At 46.1% G+C, this 17,609-nt stretch overlaps 1 protein-coding gene across 3 annotated transcripts in view; it reads left to right on the top strand.

Moving 5' to 3' along the window:
* The first annotated feature begins 6,042 nt into the window (after positions 1-6,042).
* The window catches only part of LOC147697185 (interleukin-5 receptor subunit alpha-like), a 360,931-nt gene continuing 349,364 nt past the window's right edge, over positions 6,043-17,609 (top strand). For 2 of the 3 annotated variants that reach the window (XM_086934252.1, XM_086934251.1), the window contains exon 1: positions 6,057-6,150. The gene's annotated coding sequence lies outside the window, so the exon portion shown is untranslated. Of the gene's footprint in view, positions 6,151-17,609 lie in introns of all 3 variants that reach the window. The other variant, XM_086934250.1, reaches the window with a different exon arrangement.

Here is a 17,609-nt window from a genome sequence, read left to right as displayed (position 1 = left end):
TGAGAGAAGGCTCACAGCGCCCCTATTTGATTCAGAGCCTCGAGAGGCTCAGCAGTGCCGCATTTGAGATTTACGAGCCCCAAGAGGCTCAGAGTGCCAGTTCCTTGTTTTCAAGCCCACGAGGCTCCAAGCCTACAGTTGTTCTGCGAGCCCAGAAAGGCTCCCGGTGCCATATTTGTTTTAGAGCCCAGAGAGGCTCTTGGGGGCAGTAGTTGGCTAGAGCCCCGAGGCTCCCACGCTGTGTTCTGCCCATTGTGTTCTTGAGCCCACGAGCCTCCAACTTTGGCATCGTCTGGGATTTACAACTGTCCAGCACTTAGTGGACAGTTGCTACGTTTAGGCTTGTGTTAGGTGCTGCCTGCGCAGCCTTCCCTGACAATTTGGACTCAGGGCATTTCAGCCCTTGCGAGGCATTTAAAAATTGCGAATTCGCAATTTTGGGCCGCTATTTACCGCAAAGTCAAACCTCGTGGTAAATAGAGGAAACTTGGAAAAATGCACTTAAGTGCATTTTTCTAAGTTGTATGTTACACACACACACATGTCCTTGGGACATGTGTGTGCGTAACACCAGCATCCAATATCATTTCAGGGGTGCAACAGGGTGTCCTTTGGACACCCCTGCACCCTTGAAATCGCAAACTCAACATGCGAATCGCTAATAGCGATTCGCACATTGATATGTCTTCCCATTCATTCCTATAGGCCTTTAATCGCAAATAAGGAAGCTGTAGAAATCGCAATAATTATTGCGATTTCTACATGAATCCCGTTTTGCGGGTCTGTAATAGCGATTCCTTAATAATCGCTATTACAGACTCGCAAAACATGCCGATGATGAATCTATATGTAAGTGCCGCAGAGATCTGCATGGGCCTCGAACTTTAATATGGCAAATGTCAGCTGTTATGCCTTCTCCTCCTATTTCTTCTCATGGCTGCTGCAGTAAAGTTGTATAGATTTCTCAGCCGAGCTAAAAATAAATGTAAAGGGGCAGTAATACCATTTGGCACATTGGGCCCGGTTATAAACTACACACGCAAAACTAGCATTATCATTTAGTATCACTCTGCCAGTACCGTGCAATTATGAATGAATTCCCCAGAGATGGGGAATAACTGCGGACATGGGGGCAGATTTACAATAACTGGCGCATCCCCAGGGATGCACCAGTTATTGTGCGCCGCAGCTCCGCCACCCATGATGCACCGCATTTATAATGCGGCGCACCATGGGGCAAAAACGGCACAGATGCGTGACGCATCTGTGCCGTAAAGGTAGCGCATTGCTGGAGTTGCGTCGCAAGCGCGATGCAGCTCCAGCAAGGCTCGGGGTGCCCTATCTGTCCAATGCTGCGTCAAGCCTTACGCCTGCTTCAAGCAGGCGCAGGGTTTTGACGCAGCATTGGCCTAAAAGTGACTGAGTGAAATCTTGTAGATTTCACTCAGCCACTTTTGCGAGGGGCACCTGTCCCGGAACGCCCAACCTGCGCCGGAACGCCCACATGTGGCGCAGGGCTTTACAACGTGACGCATCTGCCTAGATGCGTCACATTGTAAATGGGTCGCAGGGATGCGCCACGTTACGCCGCCGTTGCTTGACGCAACGGCGGCGCAAGTCCGACATAAATCTGCCCCTCAGTTTTACCAGGTGAAAAGCTGCCTCCTTTTCCAGGTTGTGGGCAGATTAATAGTCATATTTAGCACCATGTCTATAAGCAGGAAGTAAGTTTGGATCGGTGTGGGTGGGGTTAGAGAGAGGCGGGTTGAGAGGATATCGAGGAGCAAAGAACTGGGCCCTGCCATTGGAGAGCATATATATCCGTTGCCAAAAACAACGCATCAGGGGCAAGACATAGCCGTTGCTGCAGCTGCAGCCAAAAGCCTTCACTAACTTTATGATTTTCCGGCCGGTAAAATCGAGTCCACTGTTTTCGTGACTGGGCAGAGCGGTATTCCCCATAGCAAATCCGCCCCACCCACCTTTTACTCTGGCCCATAATTGGCTCCAGGTCATGATGTCAGGACTACATTTTGCATTAAGCAGGGCAGGCACATCTCAACAGGGTGCTAGGCCGGTAATCAGACCGCAAAGGCACTTTTCAGTGGCGCTATCATTATGTTCATGGAAGAGTGCAGCGCTAGCGAGAGCATGGGAGAAAAAAAGGCAGGAGAGGAAATTCCACCGGTGAGAAATAGAAAAGCACGAACGTAAAAGGGAGGAGGGATAGATATAGAAGGAGATGGAGGGGAAGCGGGGAGTGAACAAGGCCAGGGGAGGGAATGAGTCGAGAGAGTGAAAGACGGCCTAAAAAAGCTAAATATGAGGGAGAGACAGGTGGAGAAATAGGGGCTATACTTAGGCCCATCTCCCCAAAATACTTCCAAAAACACTAAATATTGCACTCAGTTCCTAAAAAATGTAATCTGATTTTTAAGTTCTTTGGAGGTTTGATCTTGCCACAGCCCCACCACAATTTCACAATGTGTGACTGGTTAAGGCACACCCTTGCTGAGAAGTGTTGGCACGGTGTCAGAAACAGCAGAGCAGATCCTCCAGGAAGTATTGGTCGTTTTTAAGAACGATACTGTAGGTGCTTTGAGAAGTGTTGATCTTCTGAGATAGGTATTATGTGCTCTTAAAGTAAACTTTAACTTGGCTGCCGCATAGCATGAATATTCAGCTTCAGCCCACCTTCAATGTCTCCACCCATTTCCGGGAAGTAAATATGTTCCATTTCCGGTAGAGGCAAGAGGGTCCAAAGCGCTGACTGGTGCAGAAAAGAGGAACCAATCAGGCTCTGCATGTGCGTCTGTCCAATCAAGGTTGATTGCTTAGGCTCAATAATTAGACTCTTAGAATCTCCTGCAGACCGGTAATGACTGTCCATGACAACTTTGGGAGTCCAAGTGTGCATTAAAACTGCAAACTTGAACATAAGTGCTGAAAGCAGGTGAAACCTCTAGGGCAGGGGTCTCCAACCAGTAGCTCGTGAGCTAACTCTGAGTAGCTCACCTGTGTGCAGCACAGCTTATTAAATTAGAAAGATTTTCCTTGGTTGAATTAATATACATATAAAGAAATTGAAATTATACTGCACTAATAATATTAGTAGCTATTAATGTGTTTTATTGAACATAAGTAGCTCTCAATACAGAAAAGGTTGCAGACCCCTGCTCTAGGGGAAATTATGGGGTAAATGAGGAGTAACCGAGGGAATTGGACATGCAACTACAAATTCCAGGTGTCCGGGCTCCCGTATACTTTGTTGCCATGTGCATGCACGCCTCAGGCGGGCTTTTCCCGGGGTAATAAATAAATGACGGGAGACCGCTCGTGGTCTTTCCTGCCGCACCTATATGACTGGGTGGTGCCCGGTCTCTTGAGCGCTGCGCGTAGGCCCCATCCCCACCAGCGAAGGCACTACACCCGGTACATCCTTATTTATTAGTGGACACTCAGGGTTGAACCTGCAATCCAACAGAAACAGCATCTACTGGAGTCACTAATGCCTATGGAATTTGTAACTTCAGGGAAGGATTACCAGGCCCATAGCTGCCAAGTTTCCAGCTTGCCTGTGTGTAACACTTCCATATTCTCAGTGTGCTGATGTGTGACACTTCAGTGCCTTATGTAAGACACGTTGAGTGACACTTTATCTCGTGTAGAACAAATCAGTCATGTTCATGTGGGATACACAATACAGACACATCCAACGTTTGTGCACAATATTGATAAATAAACAGATTTAACCCTTGGGATTCATTGATCAGCTCCTGAATTGTATAAGTTCAAAGCATACAAGAGTCGGGATTTCGTGAGCATGTCATCCAGACAGGTTCTTTTTGCTTTCTTATTCGGTGGACCTGTTTCTGAATTATAAGTTTGTGACTCAGTGTATTACAATGTAAGAGAGTGGCCTCTTTCCATGTGGTGCAGGCAACTCAAAAGCTCTGGATCACTGTTTGATCCTCTTATAGAATTTGAGGTTCATTTCCTTCCAAAAGGAGCTTTGTGTGCACTGTTTAATAAAGGACTATACAGTGTTTATAAATTAATAAAAAAGGAATGTGCACTCCCACTTCCATACCTCTCCTCTGCCCCTACCTCCTTCTATTGTTTTCCAGTTTTAGTGAGGACGAGTCGCCAAGAAGCTCTATTGAAGACCCAGCTCCAAAGCGCTCCTTCTTAGATCCCTCTAACCAGCTACTCAGCGCACCCCTGCTTCCCTTTGTTGCAGGGGGTGGAAGATCTTGCACTACCGCATGAGCAGGGGCATAGCATCTGGAGGGAGGGGTGTTTGGGTTGGTACACCCCCTTACAGGGACATCATAAGGATTTTTGGTTCCTGGGCCAAATGTAGTTGGGGGGCCCCTGTTTGGAACAGGTTTGAATTTGTGATCCAATTTCAGCTCCTTCATGCCTTTTTGGACAGGACACTGACAGTGCACAGGCACACTCCTCCAAGTGCTAAATGTGTGTTTTCTATATTGTAACCCAGCACCAGCTCACTAATATTACTGCAAATAATCTCTGTGACACCCTCTCGTTTCTCACATGTGAGGTCCTGTTTTGAGCTAAGAGAAACTTTTATATGGATGTTGCATGAGAACAGGTTTTAAAACAATCTAATTAATAATTATCAAATGTCATCAGGGCAAGACTCTCTGCAGAAGGGAGCTGGCCCTATCAGGGGGACCCTGAAAGACTGGGCCCCTGGGACAAAGGCCACTTTGCCCATGATTTAAAACGCCTCTGAGATAAATGTGAACATGGATGTGAATTTTAGTAGCATGAATATTACTTTCTAAAACACAGTAGCTACCTTGCTTAATTATACATTTTAAGGGCTTCTTTACTGGCCAGTCTCCGGAGAAACAGCTTCCAGTTTACAAGGGGGTGCTGCTGCACCCGTCGCACTGCTCCTTCCAGGGTCGCTGGATTGCATTTGAACTGACCGGCAGTGGGGGGCTTCCCAGCTGTGATTCAATGAGCGTATAAGTAGGATCCCCATTCCAGCAAAGCAAAGGTCGTCTGAAGACACCTGTGAGGACCTGTCACTGTGCTGAAGCTGCATGCTGCCTGCTTCTACACAAATAGGACCAAAGCCTTTCTGAGGCTCCGCCCCTCTGCCCTGCTGCAGCTGGTGACTGACTTTGCCTGTGTGGAGGGCTCCAGTGGAGTCCAGAGACTGAGGCACAGGGAGCGAAGAAGCTCTCTTTATTCCTTCGCTTCACAGAGACCGACCGAGGCCTGCCGAATATTGACCTTAAAGTGCAGATCTCATGGATGGTGACCCTGCCTGGTGAGCACACTCCCTCTCTGTGTTCACTGTGGTCCTGCAACTTTAAGTATCAGCGAAAAAGCCTGCCAGTGCCTGGTGTCTTAGAGAAGAATCATAACTTTTTAAGATAAATTGGGATAGTGCCAAACAGAACTTCAGCCATATTGAAAAGTATCACATTTTTGAATCACCCTGTTATGTTGCTCTACATTACCCAAGACTGTTTGATTTTATTCAAATTATATATGTAATATACTAACACATAGGCGCTTTGAGCCATCCCTCTTCGTCCTTTGGTCTGTTGTTCTGTCTTTCACCATTTTTCTTCAATCCACTGCAGCATGTACCAAGGTGCGTTAGTCCAGCCCACTTAAACCATTGGCTAACTTCACTGTGAGTGACGGCATTCTTCTCTTTCACAACCAGCACATCCTCACACAACCCCCCCCCCCCTTCCCAAGTATCAGGGGCTACTATGGTAATGTATACTTTTTTTTTAGACCAAAACGTATTTTTACTTTTGGACAGTTTTGTAAATATATGGCGAGGGCTGTGCAGTTTCCCCAACAATAAAGTTTTACAAAAGCCATGCCAAAACAAAACTAGCTTTGACAGCGCCAAAATGCTAAAAGCTTAGGCTAGGCCTATTGCCTTTGCCAATGTTTGCTTTAAGTGTTCTGCTGAACTCAGCAGGCTCTCAATATGGGAGGGTCTATAAAGACATTCCACAATGTGACAGATTACTTTCAGGAAGCTGTGGAAATGAGTCATTGGAGAAGTGATTCTAGCTCAGATCTCAGTATACTCACTGTTCAGGAAATAACACAACATGCGGGAAGCGTAGCGCTAGGCCAGTGTTGCATCAGGTAAGGTTTCACTATTAATCTGATTTTTTTGCTACAGTAAGATTAGATTTTATTTAACAACGTTTTCCTGAATTATGAGAATGTTACAATTAAGTGCTGCTTTGCTTCATGTCCAGACTGCTAAAGGCGCCGATTTATGTTATGAGCGTAAATCAGCAGAGTAAGGCGATTTATTGCTGCTACTTGCACCAGCCACGTGAATTTTCTGAAAAAGTGCTGAAAGGTCTAATTCTTGTTTTGTATATATAAAAAAGTCATAAATCATGAAAGTGTTGTGTAAAACCGAAAGTGGTGAATTAAACTGTCAGGGCTATATATATATTAGTGAGCAATAAATCAGGCGCACTGCAAGCACGTCATTGTTTCTCTGGTAGACTGCAAGCACTGCATTAAAAATGTAATGTAATGTTTTACTTGTAAAGCACACTGTTGCCAGCCGGCGTCCTGGTGCTGTATACCGCTGGGGAACCCGTCCTGGCTATCCCTGTGAGATGGTCACTACTGGGAATCCCCAAGGTGGGGCCAGGCATCCCCGGCGTTGATGGGGCCGTTGTGGAGATTAGGTAAGCTAATAACCAGAGTTGCCGAGTGGGACCCCTGGTTAGAGTAGGCACAGAGGCGAGAATTATCAAGTCCGCTGACCCTGGTCCACGACCCTGCCGCGTCGGAAATTGAACCCTGGTCCCGGGCCGACTTCTGCTCCCGGGTCTGCCGCCTCTAACCAGTGAGCCACACCACTCAGCTCCACTTACACGTTGATCACTGACTGGCTGCATGAACCAAGCTGTGTGTTTCGACAGAACTTTCCCTGCAAGTTACCTTACTAACTTGCAGTGCGACGTCCTCCTCCCTCGGGTGTCTTCTGGAAGTTCCAGACTCAGGAAACTGCACTACCCAATTCTGGCGCTGCTCCCACAGCATGAGAGCAGTGCCAGGATTGGATAGAGCAGGCTCCCTCAGCGCTCCTAAGAGCACTGGAGGCCTCTGCTTGCTACCACCCAGCTGTCTTAAACAGCTAAGTTAAAGAAGTTTAAAATGCGCATGTCTGGCTGGCCGTCCAAGATGGTCCAAGATGGCTGGCCAAAGAGACATGCACATTATAAAGCACACAGCTCTCTGCTGCTGTAACTTGGCAGCACTGGCCCCACATTGTCATGACACTTAGTTGGAGATTTGATTTAATTTGATTTAAATATTTGTATAGCACTTGAATCACCCCCAGGGGGTATCTCAGCGCTTGGAAGCGCAGAATGGGTAGTGGAAAGGAGATTAGAACAGGGCAGCTTTCAGGAGTCTTCTCAATCTAAGATGATCCGGGCACTGTCTTAGGGCCAGAGGAAGTTGATTCCATATGAGGGGGGCTTGATACGAGAAGGACCTGCCTCCGGATCTAGCCTTTTTTATGTTGGGGGTTTTGAGGAGAGATTGGGAGCTGGAGCGCAGAGTCCGGACCGGGTAACAGCAGTGAAGTCTCTCTGCTAGATAGGGGGGGCCATTGCCCCAGATAGCTTTGTGTGTAAGGCAGCATATCTTGAATTGCACACGGTTTCGTATAGGCAGCCAATGCAGCTGGTGGAGAAGGGGAGCGGAAGCTGATCTGGGGGGGGCATTCAGAACCGTGCGGGCGGCAGTGTTCTGTATCATTGTAGTCTGTTTAAGGAAGACTCATTTGCTGCGATCAGCAGGGCGTGGAAATAGTCCAGCTTGCTTAGTATCAGGGCCTGTGTGAGGGTTTTCCTTATAGTATCAGGGAGATGAGGAAAAGCTTTACTTAGTAAGCCAAGGGTGTGGAAGCAGGATCCGACTGTGTGATTGACGTGTTTTTTCATGTTTAGAGACTGTTCAAGGTGTACACCGAGGTTTTTGACTGTGGTTGCCGGGCTTGGGGGTGTGCCTAGTTCAGGGGCCACCAGGAAGTTGACCATAGGAGGGGGACATCTCCAAAGAGCAGACCCTCCTTTTTCCCGGCGTTCAGCTAGAGGAAATTGTTTTCCATCCGGTGTGAGATTGCCAGCATTCCTAGAGAGAAGGTATTTTGGGCAGATTGAGAAGTTCTATTAAAGGAGAAGGTGAGCTGGGTGTCGTCTGCCTATGATATTGGGGCGAACCCCGAGTTCCTGGGGAGTGGTTCTGAAGGGGCTTAAATTGATGGTTTGGGAGCTGTTGGAGAGAAAGCTGGTTATCCATTTCAGGGCTGTCCCTCCGACTCCTGCTTCCCTGATTCTAGTGAGCAGAGTCTGGTGGTCCACCGTATCAAAGGCGGCGGATAGGTCCAATAGCACTGGAAGGGTAGGTTGATTCTGGTCTAGGGAAAGTCTGATGGTGTCGGTGACTGCCCCGAGGGCTGTCTCAGTAGTATACTTATGACGAAAACTAGATTGGGAGGGGTCGAGGTAGCCAGTCCGTTCAATGTGGTTGGAGAGATGATGATTGACATGTTTTTCCAAAACTTCGCTCAGATAAGGGAGGAGGGAGATAGGGCGAAGGTTAGAGAGATTTTCTGTGGGGAGCTTGGGATTTTTCCGGATGGGGATGACTTGGGCAGCCTTCCATGAGGAGGATAAGTGGCCTTCTTCCAGGGACTGGTTTAGTACCAAACAGATGGGTTCCGATAGTTGTTCGGTTAGGGAAGCCATGATTTTGGCAGGTATGGTATCAAGTGGGGAGCCTGATTTTATGGCCGTCATGGCAGTTTTGATTTCTTCGCGGGTTAAAGGGGGGAAATTTAGAAGGGCGTCAGCATTGGGAATGGGTCCAGTGGGGGTTTTGGGAGTGAAACTTGGGGGGGGAGGTTTGGTAGTGGCAATATTATTGTAGATGTTGTAAATGTTTTGTATGAAATGATTACTGATTTTATCACATAGCGTTTGGGATGAAATGTCTTCTGATTCACACTGCACCATGCTGTTGGGCTGTCCAGGGCCTACCTTAGGGATGACTTATATGTATTAAAAAGTAAGGTTTGGGCCTGGCAAGAGGGTTGACGCACCAGGTCGATATGCCACTTTAAAAACTGCACACACAGGCTCTGCAGTAATAGGCATGAAGCATGTTTAAAGGACTACTTAACCCCTTCCAGGCTCATGACGAGCTGGGCTCGTCATGGTGTAGCCTCCTCGCACACTGATGACGAGCCCAGCTCGTCATGGAGCATGGGTTTTTTAAAATCCCAGCATAGGAGGTGAATTCAACTAGCGCGGATGTGGTTAAGTGTGCAGCACAATCAGTGCTGCAGGCCCATTGGAAGCATTTAATTTACAGGCCATGGGCACATGTAGTGCACTTTACTAGGGACTTATAAGTAAATTAAATGTGCATATTGTGGATAATACAGTGTTCCCATGTTTTAAGTAGAGAGCACATGCACGTTACCACTGGTCAGCATGTGTTAAGTGCCCATAGTCCTAAAGCCAGCAACAAACATACCAGCAAAACATGAGGTCGAAACACAAAAAAGTCAGGGGAAACAACGCCAAGAATGCCAGGTCTAACCCTCTTACATACACAAGCATATGATAACAGTCTGGTAATGGTATTGAGGGTAGCAGTGGAAGAAGTGATGGTAGTGGTGGTTATAGTACTAGTAAGAAAGGTTGATAGGGTGGTAGTGATAATGGAGGTAGAGGTGGTGTCTGTGGCAATGGTGGATGGGATATGGTGGTGGTGATGGAGTGATAATAGTGGGGTTGGAAATGGTGGTGATGGTAATGCAGTGATGCTGGTAACAACGAAGTACTACATTGTGAATATCTCAAAAGGTTTTGCAATGATACTGTATCACATTTTGACAAACATAACCATGCAGGGTGGCTGTTGGACATGCTGTGCTCCCAATGACCAGTCTGGCAAGTAAGGCAGAGGAGCTGCCAAGTGCAGGAAAAGCATAACAGAAGCCAAGGTCACTGTGAGCAATTTTAACAAGGATAGCAGGGTAGAACAGGAGCTGGAATCATAGCACTGCAGTGAGGCGGTCACAATAAGGGCAGAGCAGAAGTCTGGACTGCCATGACCCTCAGTTACAAAGAGGGAAGGTAGGTGTAGGACTTGCAATCTCGCGAGACATTGGAAATGCTTGATGTCTATTTTGATATTAGGCCATCTTTATATGTAAACACAAAAAAGCAATTAGGCTCCCATCTTAAGATCAGGCTCACACATCAGTCCTGACACAGGTTTAAAAAAGCCATGGCACAAAAAAAGGAAAATACAGAAAATGAATTATTTCTGTGTAGAATGCACGTGTAAGATAAAGAACTGCATGTGTGTTGATTAAGTCCTTTTCAGATGTAAAATATTGCATCATGTATTTCAATGGATTTATTTCCTAGGAGACGGAATGCAAAACCTTATTTCTAACAGCATGACAGTCGAAGAGAAATACTCCCCTGGGCTGATCCAAGATGTGATTGACAATGTTGCAAACCAATGGATGAAGGGGATTACACAAAGCTCACTCTCCATATATTGGGAACAATAGGCCTTGCAGAGGGCTCTACTGCCAAGGCAGACCTAAAAAGGTGTTTGTACGATCAGCAGCCTGAATAACATGCATTAATATAGGTGTCTTACCTAGGTGTGGGCGGAATTTGCGTAATTGCGTTACACAAATCTCTGCGAAACAGTAAAAAATCTCCGCGAACTCGCAGAAATTCCGCAAACACGTGAAATGACCTGTTCGCGATGCTTTTTTTGCGAAGTCTGGAACGCAGAATTATGGGCAATTTCGCGTTCTCCGCGGAACGCAAAATTACCCAAATTCTGCAAATTCCGCGAACTGAACGGAATTTACCGCCCAGGCCTGGTCTTACCCCACTTGAGAGAAAAAACACAGTACTGCAGAAGCAGTTAAAGAAAATGCAATGCTCCTTTCTCAACTGAATCAGGTGTCCTAAAATGAGTGAAGTGCAAGAGCAATACATTTTTTCACAAGCATCTGTGGCCCGTTCTTATACAACAGTGCTTCTAGGGGACAGAAAACAGATGCAAATGCCCTTTGCGGCCCCGGGCTCTGTGTGTTATGTGGCCACTGGAGATGACAAGGGAGTCCCATGGACCCCCTAAGTCGTCCCTCTGCAGGTGGGTATAGTCACTCACTAAATTCACCTGCAGTGGGACCACTGACCCCTTTGAAAGTGCAGACCAGATGCCGCCTGCACAATGAACGATGGTGTGGCTCCACGACTGCTTCAAGCAAATGCTCTTTCTTCCACTACTGTGCTGCTCCCAGGGCAGGAGAACGTTCACGGCTGCCCTGGGGGCGTGCATTGAATGTTAGGGCACACTGTCCCTGTTTGCACCATGCATACCTATTTACAGGTGCCCTGTGGGCAAGCAGGAAACAGTGTTTCTGTCACATATTTCGAGCACTGGAGTTTCCACATGCTTAGCATACATCAGGAGAACTGAGACCAAAGTCAAGGACATCTTAGCATGAAGTTTAAACTCACATAATACCTAGACCAAAAAGTTGGTAGCCCGTTACAGTTAGTACGAAGTTGCGATTTAACTGAAATATATTTAGATTAAACCATAATTTGTGTCACTGACCTTCATAAAGTCATCTTTTTTTGCAGAATTAACGGTGACAATTCTCAACTTCATACACTATCCTAACATCAGTAGCACGTCTGCTAGGATAGTGCCCAACAGTGCATAAATCAACTCCCATAATCCTTCTCTTGATATCTGGTGGAGTTTCGAGTCCTGACAGACTTTTACCTTGTTGTGTCAGTACAAAACCCTCTTTGAGATCACGCAGGGTGTTAAGATACACAGACTGGCCCACAGGCTGTCATTCAGGAGGAGAAAGATCCCTGCCCAGGACCCCATAGGCGTTCGATGAGTGGGACACAAGCCCACGATAACACAAAGTGTCAGTATGCACATGGTTTGAAAATCAGATGGCGGCTATGCCCACAGTCATGCATGGTGTTATTGTGGAAAATGTGATGTCAAGTGCACTGCATGGTGTCAGTGCAGAGGACACATACCCCTTCTAAGGGCAGGGCACAAGTCCTAAAAAAAGAAGTGGGGGGACGCTGACGTCACGACAGGAAGTGACATCACGAAAGGTGGCTTGCACCATCAGACTCATTGCCTCCCCTCGCTCACCCCTTAGATGCGATTGCATCAGAGAAGCCAGCGCATGAGCAGCGTTCTGAATGAGCTCCGATCTCGCCCCAGAGAGGCCAAAGAGTGAATGTGTGTCTCCATTTGCTCCAGTTATCGAGCTCCCAGTAAAATAAGTGGGGGAACGCCGTCAAGCCGCATGGTACCCCGACTCGAGCCCTGTCTAAGGGACGAACAGGTTGTCAGGGAATGGAGATGGGTGTATTCCAGGGATGCCCAGGTTACAACAGATCACTAGAGAGGATATGAGTCCTGATAATGGCCACTCTCAGTGCCAATGAATTTTCACACAACTACTCAAGTTAACTCGGAGATTAATCAAGAGGACGTCAACCCAGCCCTCATTTACATGGGGTGTCAGTGAGGGCACAAAGATCTGTTGAGGATCACACGATGTGTGTGCGTGGAGATGATGCAGAGCCCTAATGAGGAACACACAGGGAGTTGGTGGAACAACAGGCCCACAGGCAGGAGCGCCATTGTGGTATTGGGATATTAAATTTATAACTAAAAAAAACAGGAGGGAGCAAGAGGATTATTCAATGTCTGTAATATCCTCCAAAATCTGTCAAATGGTGGGACTCCATGTACGGTGCTTAAGGGGGATCTTCCCTTAAATCGCCAACTGCCTGGTTCTAAGGTTCTCATTTTCTGGATGCAACAAACTCACCCAGTTAGGTGGCATGCTTCATCGTCTGATTGTGGTCCACATTGGGCGGGGTGAGCAATTCCCAATGGGCTCCATAGTGGGGCTCTTTCTGGAGTTCTTTTTAAGAGATAAGGAGTCAATGGTTGTGGTGCCTTCAGACCGTTATGTTTTAGATAGGTCTTTGTGACTAAAATTACAATTAGTTAGGTTTCATAAGGATTTTATTTTTAATTTAATATATTGATAATAAGGTTAAAAGCAAAGGATGGGTTTACAGGAGATTATGAATAATCCCAAATGTCCATAATTAGGAATTAGTTGGCATGTTTTTGGCCTTCTGACAATGAGTCATCAGCAGTTACATTCACTTTCTACGCCGCCGAACCTCCATGCTACTTGTCAATGCCCTAAAATACACAACATTTTCATGTTAATACATTTCAAAATTCTGACACATCACGTTAATACAACATATGATTATGTGTGGGTGCGCTCTACACATGATTATGATGCACCCCTTCAAATATAATGAAATTTCCTCTTCATCACACCTTCAGGAAGAAAGCACCCTAACTTCAAAGAAATGCCTGATTGGAAAAATGTCGTACACAAGGACACAGTCTAAGAAGCCTCCCCTATGCAGACAAAACCCGCTGCACACCCAGACATGACCCCAAAAGTGACCTGTGTGCCGTCTCTTCCTTAGAAATCCTACATGCTTTCTTGATGAATGGTTGCTGTGCTGTCTCTCCAATATACTTTCTGTTTGAGTGCATCTGTACGGGGCTGTGCGTCGGGGGATCCTGTGGGAATCACACTCTGGTTTTCAGGAGCAGCAGTGAGTGACAAGGTTGCTTACGAATTCATCTATTCATGCACTTTTTTATCAAGTCACTCACTCATCCAGTCACTCTCCAAGCCACTCTTACATTTATCCATGCACTCACCTATTCATTGAACCATGATGTTACACACCCATTTACGCATTCATACCCTCACTTACCAATGTATCTTATCACTCATTCTTCTGTGTACTCATTCATCGATCAACGCCCCCATGTGGAGAAGTGTGGCTCAGGGGTTAGAGGCGGCAGACCCGGAAGCTGAGATCGGTCCTGGACCAGGGTTCAATTCCCCGCCTCGGCGGATCTTGGGCTCAAAAATTCCACGGACTCGATAATTCTCGTTCCGGTGCCTACTCGACTCACGGGTTCACACTCTGCGACTCTGGGCAATAGCTTGCTTAATCTCCACTACGGCCCCTTGCGGCGGGATGCCTGGCTTTCACCTTGTGGATACCCTGCTGGGGTTATCTCACAGGGGAATACCAGGACGGGTTCCCAAGGCAAGCGCCTTGATGCCTTCGGGTGATACGTGCGCTATATAAATCGCAATACATTTACATTAATTCATCCATTCATTCTTCTGTATAATTACACACACAAATTGGGCAATCCACGAAGAAGCCCTTTCACAAATAAGAAAGCAAAACCTATGACTTTATTAAAGATTTTCATTGTATAATGTTTCACCCCACAATTTTTCAGTTTTTAAGCCCTGCAGATAGCAGGTTTGTGATTATTAATGGGACTTCGAGCTGATGTAGAGTTTGGCAGACAAACGTGGTGCACAAGCATACAGATGTGATGCAGGACCTTATCAAACAAACTCTTCATCTGCTCACCCTATCGTAAGTTGGGCGACCATCAGCTTTCCGTCAATGGTCCCCCCGTTCGCTCCATCGACATTAAGCTTACTCAAATGGCCAGACGGAGTATGGCTGTCAGAGTAAGAGCACAACACTGTTTAGGGTGGGTGGACCGTGTAATGTCCTTTTTTATTGTCGATCACCACTTGGAAAACCAGGTGGTCACAAACAGAAAAACTAAAATAATGACACCCCCCCCCCAAAACCCAACAAAATACTCCCTGAATGTGAAGGGCATTAGTTATTTGTTTTTCAAAAATAAACTCCTTGGGGCATATTATCAAGGAGTTGCGATATTTATCGCAAATCGCGCTTAGCACAATTTACTTCATCGCTGGGTTACATCGCCGTGTTAGCGTCGTATAATCAATGTTTTGCTAACAGGCGATGTAATTCCAGCGAAAGAGGCCGATTATCAGGAATAGCGCGTGAAATCCAGCGATGATTTCACAGTGCTAAGGAGAAGCTTGCTGATAGGGGAGTGTGGACCTAACCTGGCAATCCACCTCCCATTATCAGTATGCCTACGTCAATTTAAAAGCAGACGTTACATTCCTGCGATAACCGCGGTTAGCGCTGTTATTTTTATCGCTTCACGGGTCTGCTGCATGGCTTGTAAATATCGCGAAGCTGTGTTAGCGAGGATTCCCATGTTGTTCTGCTCAGGAACGCCGAATTTGCATGTCATTAGCGATATTGATGGCTGACATGCAAAGCCGCAAGGAAACACGTGCTAACACTTGTTAGCGTTTCCTTGTGAATAGGGTAATAAAAAAATTGCCGCTTTTTCGGCTCTATGTGCCCAAAAAGCAGCCATGTTTCCCTTGATAATATGCCCCCTAGATTAATAGTTTGTTTTTGAAAAACAAGGAGTTTGATGGACGGCAGTAAAAACTGACCCCAACCATACTGCAGATTTTTGGTAGCTTCAGAGGAGTTGTTGTGGCAGCAGTACCTCTGAAGGTACAAAGCTCATCACTGGGCCGGTGGTGATTTCTAAAGTGTCAGGGTGGCAGGCATAATGTCCTCCTCCTCCCAGACATACAAGGATAAAACCACTAAACCCTAAATGAGTCCCAAAGTTTTCTGACTGACTGTGGATGGACAGCATGCTCAATCAACCTTCTCAGGATCTGGTCTTGTGATCTAAATATCTCATCATGTCTGCAGTGACTGGTGCTGTTTGGCCAGAGCGCTTATTCAGTGTGCATCACACCAGGGGAAAAACATGCATTGGCAAAGCCAATAGGCCTTGACTTTGGGACCTCTTTGCTTTGCCAATTGCTTTTGGCAGTGCTGTGCAGTGGCGGGACATTGTGCTGCATCATCAGAATAAAAAAAAGAAAAAAGGTGCAATGGTGGTCGCGTCATTTCCCGACAGGTGCATACATTAGAAAACACATGTGTGCACTAGCGGAATGAAGAGCACAATTTTTGCCTACATTATATTTACTAATCCAAGATGGCAGATGCTACTTGGATCTCGAATTTAAAAAATCATGTTTTTTTAGTATAATAGTGCCAATTAGAAAAAAAGGACAGCGCTAGTCGGCGAGTAATGGAGGAGTAGGTGGGGGAAAGACGTGGGATAAAAGGCACACAGAGGGTGCAGAAGGAAGCACAAGAGGGAGAGAACACAACAGAAGTACACGGGAAAGAGAGAGCAACATAGAGCGCAGAGTGATGTAATAGAAGCATACACAAGAGAAAGAGAAGTGTGGGGGAGAAACACAGGGAAGCGAGACAGCAACATTGAGCGTGAGGGGTAGAGATGCACACAAGGGAGACAGCTGGAAAATACATGCACCTGTGGAGTGCTTATGCTAAAAGAAGCAAGAGGAAGCATGGGGAGGTCAGATAGATGGGAGAGCGCAACACAGTGCAGAGGGGAGAGAAGCACACACCTGAGACAGCTGGAAAACACATGTGCTCTTGTGGACTGCTTAAGGGAAAAGAAAAAAGTAGTCCCCTAAAGAGAGCAGTGAAAGGACACAAGAGTCCATGCTCCAGGTGAAGGACAAACACAAGGTGGACGAGCAAGCTATTGAATAAGAAACAAACAACTGAGTGTGACAATAAGCCAACCAACGGTAAACAATGCGTGGGATTTAGGCTCACAGTAACATCTTCGTAAACTGACAATAGGTGTTTTGCAACCAGACAGCTTGCTGTCTTTTAGGCTCGCACTAAAAATAGCTGAATGCCATTTCCTTAATTTAAAGCCACTAGCTCCCGCAGCGGTAACATATTACTGTTAGGCTCCTAAGTACAGCATATAAGCCTTTACAAAATGATCCAAACATTTCCAAAAGTTGATCAGCAGATCTGAGTAAAAAATATATAGGTGGAAAGGCACCTCCTTCGAGTGTTTTCACATAACATTAAACAAGAATTTGTGTGAAAGGTAACCCATACTTAGAAGGCACTGTTGAAAAGTATTAAGTAATGTGAATGTATATACATCCAATCCAATCCAATCCAAAAATTCTTTATTTCGGCCATTTAGACCATAAAAGATACATATAAAAACATACATCATAAAAACATCCACATTATATTAAAACATTACTTTGAAAGAGAAAAAAAAAGAAAAAGAGAAAAGAATCAATTCCCTGTGGTAATCAGGGGCGGATTGCCATTACAGTCATATCAGTGTTCCGTCCTTTAATGGTCAGGCTTTTAACAGTTTTCTCCTTATCTGCCACATGGCCATTAAAAAGTTGGCAACCGCAAATACTATATGAGGGGAAGTATTTGTTTTCAATATTCTGTATGAAGTCGAAAGGCTCCTTACGCCCAAGTTCCTACATAGAGGCACTAGCCAATATTTCCTTGGTCTATTGTAGGCTGGGCAAAAGAACAGGACATGAATTTCCTCCTCATCATAATTGCTACACCCAGGGCAAGTTTTATCATCCCCCTATGCCCATTTGCATGTAAAAGATTTGATGGGCAAAGTGCCTAGCCTCCATT

This window comes from Lissotriton vulgaris, chromosome 8, assembly GCF_964263255.1.
Source record: "Lissotriton vulgaris chromosome 8, aLisVul1.2, whole genome shotgun sequence".
Lineage (NCBI taxonomy): Eukaryota > Metazoa > Chordata > Amphibia > Caudata > Salamandridae > Lissotriton > Lissotriton vulgaris.
The sequence above is the reverse complement of the archived record's forward strand: the minus strand, read 5'-3'. Positions and strand labels throughout refer to the sequence as shown.